The sequence below is a fragment of the Salvelinus fontinalis genome, chromosome 34, assembly GCF_029448725.1.
Source record: "Salvelinus fontinalis isolate EN_2023a chromosome 34, ASM2944872v1, whole genome shotgun sequence".
NCBI classification, from domain to species: domain Eukaryota; kingdom Metazoa; phylum Chordata; class Actinopteri; order Salmoniformes; family Salmonidae; genus Salvelinus; species Salvelinus fontinalis.
In genome coordinates this window covers 39,488,543-39,497,385 of record NC_074698.1, presented here as the reverse complement: position 1 = coordinate 39,497,385, position 8,843 = coordinate 39,488,543, and positions in this window count along the sequence as shown.

Sequence of the window (8,843 nt, the reverse complement as noted above, 5' to 3'; positions counted from 1 at the left end):
ACCCTGCCAGCTCCTATTAGTTCTATTGAGCACCGTGACACCAACTCACCTTCTGAACGTTCTATTCCCAGCTCATTGTTCTGCGTCACAATGGCAGCTTTGCTATGGTTGGCAATGAAACCTGTCTGCATTAACCGTGAACAGCTTCACTACTTCACTAAGGGTTCTATATATATTGCAGACTTACCTCAGATAACTTATTATTAACAGGGTTACAGCTACTTTGTGAGTGATATAACTGTTCACCTGGGTATACGTAGTGGTGACCCACAGTCCTAAACGTTAAACATTTTCTTGTCATGGTTAACCATTTTTGTTTTCAGAAAAAGGTATTCAGCCTAAACAAAACACATTTCCCTGTCCTCTTTTTCAAGATGTGGCCAATTTAAACAGACAGAAGACATTTTTTTGACTACTTGTTGTTTCTAAATGGCTGCTGGGTAATTTGACATGCATCGAAATCTTAATTTGAAGGCATCGAATTGAGTGAATGCTGTGCAGGTTCACTGAGTTGCAAACCAAATGGACAGGTCTAGCTCATTGATTTGTAGATCTGACACAGTTGCTACCTCAGATTATGAGCCTAGCAGGTGTCGTGAATGAGTTATGTAGTACCCACAGAAGGCCACAGGGAGGGGCTAGAGAGCCATAAACCAATACTGTTTTTTGCCTTAAAAACCCTGAATGTAACAATCAATCAAATGTATTTATTAAGCCCTTTTTACATCAGCAGATGTCACAAAGTCCTATACAGCAACTCTAACCCTACGTATTACCTATTTTTCAATAACCCCTAACCCTAATTCTAGGGTAGGGTAGCCTAGAAAACGTTTAGAAACTATTTTAGTAATAATATTATGTTAGTAAATACAATTTTATATATATATAAAAAAAGGTAATTTCACCTTTATTTAACCAGGTAAGCTACTAGAGAACAAGTTCTCATTTACGTACAACTGCGACCTGGCCAAGATAAAGCAAATCAGTGCGACACAAACAACAACACAGAGTTACACATGGAATAAACAAGTGTACAGTCAATAACACAATAGGAGAAAAATAAAGTCTATATACAGTGTGTGCAAATGGCATGAGGAGGTAAGGCAATAAATAGGCCATAGTTGCGAAGTAATTACAATTTAAGGTATTGAACACTGGGGCAATAGATGAGCAGATGGTGATGTGCAAGTAGAAATACTGGTGTGCAAAAGAGCAGAAAAGTAAATAAAAACAATATGGGGATGAGATAGGTAGATTGGGTGGGCTATTTACAGATGGGCTATGTACAGCTGCAGCGATCGGTTAGCTGCTCAGATAGCTGATGTTTAAAGTTAGTGGGGGAAATATAAGTCTCCAGCTTCAGAGATTTTTGCAATTCGTTCCAGTCTTTGGCAGCAGAGAACTGTAAGGAAAGGCGGCCAAATGAGGTGTTGGCTTTGGGGATGACCAGTGATATATACCTGCTGGAGCGTGTGCTACTGGTGGGTGTTGTTGTCGTGACTAGTGAGCTGAGATATGGCGGGGCTTTACCTAGCATGGACTTAAAGATGACCTGGAGCCAGTGGGTCTGGAGACGAATATGTAGCGAGGGCCAGCCGACTAGAGCATACAGGTCACAGTGGTGGGTAGTATAAGGGGCTTTGGTGACAAAACGGATGCACTGTGATAGACTGCATCCAGTTTGCTGAGTAGAGTGTTGGAGGCTATAATGTAGATGACATCGCCGAAGGCGAGGATCGGTAAGATAGTCAGTTTTACGGGGGTATGTTTGGCGACGTGAGTGAAGGAGGCTTTGTTGCGAAATAGGAAGCCGATTCTAGATTTAATTTTGTATTGGAGATGTTTAATATGGGTCTGGAAGGAGAGTTCACAGTCTAGCCAGACACCTAGGTATTTGTAGTTGTCCACATCTTCTAAGTCAGAACCGTCTAGAGTAGTGATGCTAGTCGGGGGGGTGGGTGCAGGCAGCGAACGGTTGAAAAGCATGCATTTGGTTTTACTAGTGTTTAAGAGCAGTTGGAGGCCACGGAAGGAGTGTTGTATGGCATTGAAGCATGTTTGGAGGATAGTTAACACAGTGTCCAAAGAAGGGCCAGAAGTATACAGAATGGTGTCGTCTGCGTAGAGGTGGATCAGAGACTCACCAGCAGCAAGAGCGACATCGTTGATATATACAGAGAAAAGAGTCGGCCCGAAAATTGAACCCTGTGGTAACCCCCATAGAGCCTGCCAGAGGTACTAAATATAATTTTGATCATTTTGTAAATCAAAACCTGTCTACTTTTTGTTTTGTTATTTTATTATGTTTATTATGTCAATGCAGAACACTTGATAAACAAGACACATTAGTTTTATTTTTCAAATGTGGTTTGAACTGGGTGACCTGGTAATCTCTATGTAAAAGTCCAGCAATTGGCGTGGGATAGATGGGGCAGGTTTGAGATCTAAGGAATTAACAAGAAAATACACTTTATTTCTCAGCTGCCTCACCAATGTCTGTACATGAATTAATAACTTTTAATTGCTAAATATTTCCACTAGATGGCAGCATAAGACCACGAAGCACCAGTTATAGGCTACAAGCAGCAATATGATTGACAGAAAATAGCATACAACCACAGACTATATGTTCCATGATTTTCTAAAGTGGTCACTCATTACTTTAGTTAGCTATATATCTCATATTAGGGATGTGTTGCTTTTGGGAGAGCAGCATTTCCTCGGACCAGCAGGTATTGAACACCGGGTAAATAATCACTAGTCAGAGCCTCAACCTTAATATACATTCATTATAAAACACATCTTAATATCTGATATTGCGAGTAAACAACCTCGGAATAGAAAAGACAAGAGTGCGTCTTCCAGCCCACCAATAAATTACATCATTCAACCCTCCCGGTTAGTAAATTTACCTCAACAGTCCCTAGAGAAGTCAGAGTGACAACACAAGCTTTTTTTAGTCAAATGAAAGCTCTAGGTACCAAAACATTTTCTCAAAAGTGAGGTTACAAGTTTATCAACGTTCAAAGCAGAATTACTTTCCCATTGTTCCTCAACTGTAGTGTATGATATACCATTTTCTTGCCCTGAGTCTCTACTTTTATCCAACGTAAAAAACACCATTTCAAATTTTGCTATATAAAACAGAATCGAGCCGGTCGGTCACATTTGACTGTGTAAAACCTAGCAGTACTACTGATTTCTCTGAGCGTGAGGCAGATATATATTATTACTGTGTAAAATCTAGCAGTACTACTGATTTCTCTGAGAGTGAGGCAGATATATATTATTACTGTGTAAAACCTAGCAGTACTACTGATTTCTCTGAGAGTGAGGCAGATATATATTATTACTGTATAAAACCTAGCAGTACTACTGATTTCTCTGAGAGTGAGGCAGATATATATTATTACTGTGTAAAACCTAGCAGTACTACTGATTTCTCTGAGAGTGAGGCAGATATATATTATTACTGTATAAAACCTAGCAGTACTACTGATTTCTCTGAGAGTGAGGCAGATATATATTATTACTGTGTAAAACCTAGCAGTACTACTGATTTCACTGAGAGTGAGGCAGATATATATTATTACTGTATAAAACCTAGCAGTACTACTGATTTCTCTGAGAGTGAGGCAGATATATATTATTACTGTGTAAAACCTAGCAGTACTACTGATTTCTCTGAGAGTGAGGCAGATATATATTATTACTGTGTAAAACCTAGCAGTACTACTGATTTCTCTGAGAGTGAGGCAGATATATATTATTACTGTGTAAAACCCATCAGTACTACTGATTTCTCTGAGAGTGAGGCAGATATATATTATTACTGTGTAAAACCTAGCAGTACTACTGATTTCTCTGAGAGTGAGGCAGATATATATTATTACTGTGTAAAACCTAGCAGTACTACTGATTTCTCTGAGAGTGAGGCAGATATATATTATTACTGTGTAAAACCCATCAGTACTACTGATTTCTCTGAGAGTGAGGCAGATATATATTATTACTGTGTAAAACCTAGCAGTACTACTGATTTCTCTGAGAGTGAGGCAGATATATATTATTACCGTGTAAAACCTAGCAGTACTACTGATGTCTCTGAGAGTGAGGCAGATATATAGCATTTAGAAAAAAACATGATTATTTGTCTCTCTGAAATGAAACGATCAAGTGATACATTTTAAACAAATTCATGTCTGTCATTGAATGCCATGATAAGATAGTGAAAAAAAAAAACTATCTCTAATAGAAATAAAAGCCATTTCTGAAAATGGATATATAGCGTTTCGGAATGAAACTGTTCTTATGTTTCCCATCTGAGCTCAGAGTAGATGAGAGATGTAATGTTTGTCTCTGTTGTGTTGAAGTCCAATCAAGCAGGAGAGACCAGCCTCCCCTGTACCCAGCTGTGTGTCCATGAAGAGTGACCGGTCTATGGAGCAACCTCTAAACTTTAGAAAGAGAGACTTTTCTACTGAACAAAGGTAAGAAGAACTCATGGGTCATGGTCAGTGAGTTAAACAACGCTGTCTCAAGTCATTTCTCAAGTTATTCCTTAAAACGTTTTAACCTGTCTAGCGGAACTCCTCCCACATTCCACTGAAAAGGCAGAGCGCGAAATTCAAAAAATTCACACATTAACAAGTCCAATACAGCAAATGAAAGATACACATCTTGTGAATCCAGCCAACATGTCCGATTTTTTAAATGTTTTACAGCGAAAACACCACGTATATTTATGTTAGCTCACCACCAAATACAAAAAAGGACAGACATTTTTCACAGCACAGGTAGCATGCACAAAACCAACATAACTAACCAAGATCCAACCAAACTAACCAAGAAACAACTTCATCAGATGACAGTCTTATAACATGTTATACAATAAATCTATGTTTTGTTCGAAAAATGTGCATATTTGAGGTATAAATCAGTTTTACATTGCAGCTACCATACCAGCTACCATCAAAAATAGCACCGAAGCAGCCAGAGTAATTATAGAGACCAACGTGAAATACCTAAATACTCGTCATAAAACATTTCTGAAAAATCGATGGTGTACAGCAAATTAAAGACAAACATCTTGTGAATCCAGCCAATATTTCCGATTTTTTAAGTGTTTTACAGCGAAAACACAATATAGCATTATATTAGCTTACTACAATAGCCTACCACACTACCGCATTCATTCATCAAGGCACGTTAGCGATAGCAATAGGCACGTTACCGATAGCGAATAAACCAGCAAAAGATATTAATTTTCACTAACCTTCATAAACCTTCATCAGATGACAGTCCTATAACATCAGGTTATACATACACTTATGTTTTGTTCGAAAATGTGCATATTTAGAGCTGAAATCAGTGGTTATACATTGTGCTAACGTAGCATCTTTTTCCCAGAATGTGTGGATATTTTTATGACACTCAACTATTCTGACCAAATAACTATTCATAAACGTTACTAGAAAATACATGTTGTATAGGAAATGATAGATACACTAGTTCTTAATGCAATCGCCGTGTTAGAATTCTAAAAATAACTTCATTACGACATCCAGCTTAGTTATAGCGAGAGAGTGCCCAAAATCTGGGCGCAAACTACTAGTACAACATGTTCGACAGATATATGAAATAGCATCATAAAATGGGTCCTACTTTTGATGATCTTCCATCAGAATGTTGTACAAGGGGTCCTTTGTCCAGAACAATCGTTGTTTGGTTTTAGAATGTCCTCTTCTCCAGTCAATTAGCACGGAAAGCTAGCAAAGTAGCGCGAAGCTCTCTTTCCTGAACAAAGGCACACAACGCAACACGCCTAACATCCCGAATAAATGTCAATAATCTAATAAAACTATATTGAAAAAACATACTTTACGATGATATTGTCACATTTATCAAATAAAATCAAAGCCGGAGATATTAGTCGTCTATAACGACAGCTTTACAGAAGGCAATACCAGGTCCCTTCTCGCGCGTTCCAGGAAACAGGAAACTGGTGACACGTCATGCCAAGAGCTTTTATTCGACCCCAGATCAAGTTATACACTCCATTTCTTCTCTCACTGCCTGTCGACATCTAGTGAAAGACGTATGAAGTGGGCATATATAATCAAGTTTATTTTATATAGCCCTTCGTACATCAGCTAATATCTCGAAGTGCTGTACAGAAACCCAGCCTAAAACCCCAAACAGCAAGCAATGCAGGTCTAGAAGCACGGTGGCTAGGAAAAACTCCCTAGAAAGGCCAAAACCTAGGAAGAAACCTAGAGAGGAACCAGGCTATGAGGGGTGGCCAGTCCTCTTCTGGCTGTGCCGGGTGGAGATTATAACAGAACTATGCCAAGATGTTCAAAATGTTCATAAGTGACAAGCATGGTCAAATAATAATCATGAATAATTTTCAGTTGGCTTTTCATAGCCGATCATTAAGAGTTGAAAACAGCAGGTCTGGGACAGGTGGCGGTTCCATAACCGCAGGCAGAACAGTTGAAACTGGAATAGCTGCAAGGCCAGGTGGACTGGGGACAGCAAGGAGTCATCATGCCCGGCAGTCCTGACGTATGGTCCTAGGGCTCAGGTCCTCCGAGAGAGAGAAAGAAAGAGAGGAGAGAATTAGAGAGAGCCAAGATTTTCAAAATGTTCATAAATGACAAGCATGGTCAAATAATAATCTGGAATAAATGTCAGTTGGCTTTTCATAGCCGATCATTAAGAGTTGAAAACAGCAGGTCTGGGACAGGTAGGGGTTCCATAACCGCAGGCAGAACAGTTGAAACTGGAATAGCAGCAAGGCCAGGCGGACTGGGGACAGCAAGGAGTCATCATGCCCGGTAGTCCTGACGTATGGTCCTAGGGCTCAGGTCCTCCGAGAGAGAGAAAGAAAGAGAGAACGAGAGAATTAGAGAGAGCATACTTAAATTCACACAGGACACTGGATAAGACAGGAGAAGTACTCCAGGTATAACCAACTGACCCTAGCCCCCCGACACATAAACTACTGCAGCATAAATACTGGAGGCTGAGACAGGAGGGGTCAGGAGACACTGTGGCCCCATCCGATGATACCCCCGGACAGGGCCAAACAGGAAGGATATAACCCCACCCACTCTGCCAAAGCACAGCCCCCGCACCACTAGAGGGATATCTTCAACCACCAACTTACAATCCTGAGACAAGGCCGAGTATAGCCCACAAAGATCTCCACCACAGCACAATCCAAGGGGGGGCGCCAACCCAGACAGGAAGATCACGTCAGTAACTCAACCCACTCAAGTGACGCACCCCTCCTAGGGACGACATGAAAGAGCACCAGTAAGCCAGTGACTCAGCCCCTGTAATAGGGTTAGAGGCAGAGAATCCCAGTGGAGAGAGGGGAACCGGCTAGGCAGAGGCAGCAAGGGCGGTTCGTTGCTCCAGAGCCTTTCCGTTCACCTTCACACTCCTGGGCCAGACTACACTCAATCATATGACCTACTGAAGAGATAAGTCTTCAGTAAAGACTTAAAGGTTGAGACCGAGTCTGCGTCTCTCACATGGGTAGGCAGACCATTCCATAAAAATGGAGATCTATAGGAGAAAGCCCTGCCGCCCGCTGTTTGCTTAGAAATTCTAGGGACAATTAGGAGGCCTGCGTCTTGTGACCGTAGCGTACGTATAGGTATGTACGGCAGGACCAACTCGGAAAGATAGGTAGGAGCAAGCCCATGTAACGCTTTATAGGTTAACAGTAAAACCTTGAAATCAGCCCTTGCCTTAACAGGAAGCCAGTGTAGGGAAGCTAGCACTGGAGTAATATGATCAAATTTCTTGGTTCTAGTCAGGATTCTAGCAGCCGTATTTAGCACTAACTGAAGTTTATTTAGTGCTTTATCCGGGTAGCCGGAAAGTAGAGCATTGCAGTAGTCTAACCTAGAAGTAACAAATGCATGGATAAATTTTTCTGCATCATTTTTGGACAGAAAATTTCTGATTTTTGCAATGTTACGTAGATGGAAAAAAGCTGTCCTTGAAACAGTCTTGATATGTTCGTCAAAAGAGAGATCAGGGTCAAGAGTAACGCCGAGGTCCTTCACAGTTTTATTTGAGACGACTTTACAACCATCAAGATTAATTGTCAGATTTAACAGAAGATCTCTTTGTTTCTTGGGACCTAGAACAAGCATCTCAGTTTTGTCCGAGTTTAAAAGTAGAAAGTTTTCAGCCATCCACTTCCTTATGTCTGAAACACAGGCTTCTAGCGAGGGCAATTTTGGGGCTTCACCATGTTTCATTGAAATGTACAACTGTGTGTTATCCGCATAGCAGTGAAAGTTAACATTATGTTTTCGAATAACATCCCCAAGAGGTAAAATATATAGTGAAAACAATAGTGGTCCTAAAACGGAACCTTGCGGAACACCGAAATGTACAGTTGATTTGTCAGAGGACAAACCATTCACAGAGACAAACTGATATCTTTCCGACAGGTAAGATCTAAACCAGGCCAGAACTTGTCCGTGTAGACCAATTTGGGTGTCCAGTCTCTCCAAAAGAGATGGTGTCAAAGGCAGCACTAAGGTCAAAGGCAGCACTAAGGTCTAGTAGCACGAGGACAGATGCAGAGCCTCGGTCTGACGCCATTAAAAGGTCATTTACCACCTTCACAAGTGCAGTCTCAGTGCTATGATGGGGTCTAAAACCAGACTGAAGCATTTCGTATACATTGTTTGTCTTCAGGAAGGCAGTGAGTTGCTGCGCAACAGCTTTTTCTAAAACTTTTGAGAGGAATGGAAGATTCGATATAGGCCGATAGTTTTTTATATTTTCCGGGTCAAGGTTTGGCTTTTTCAAGAGAG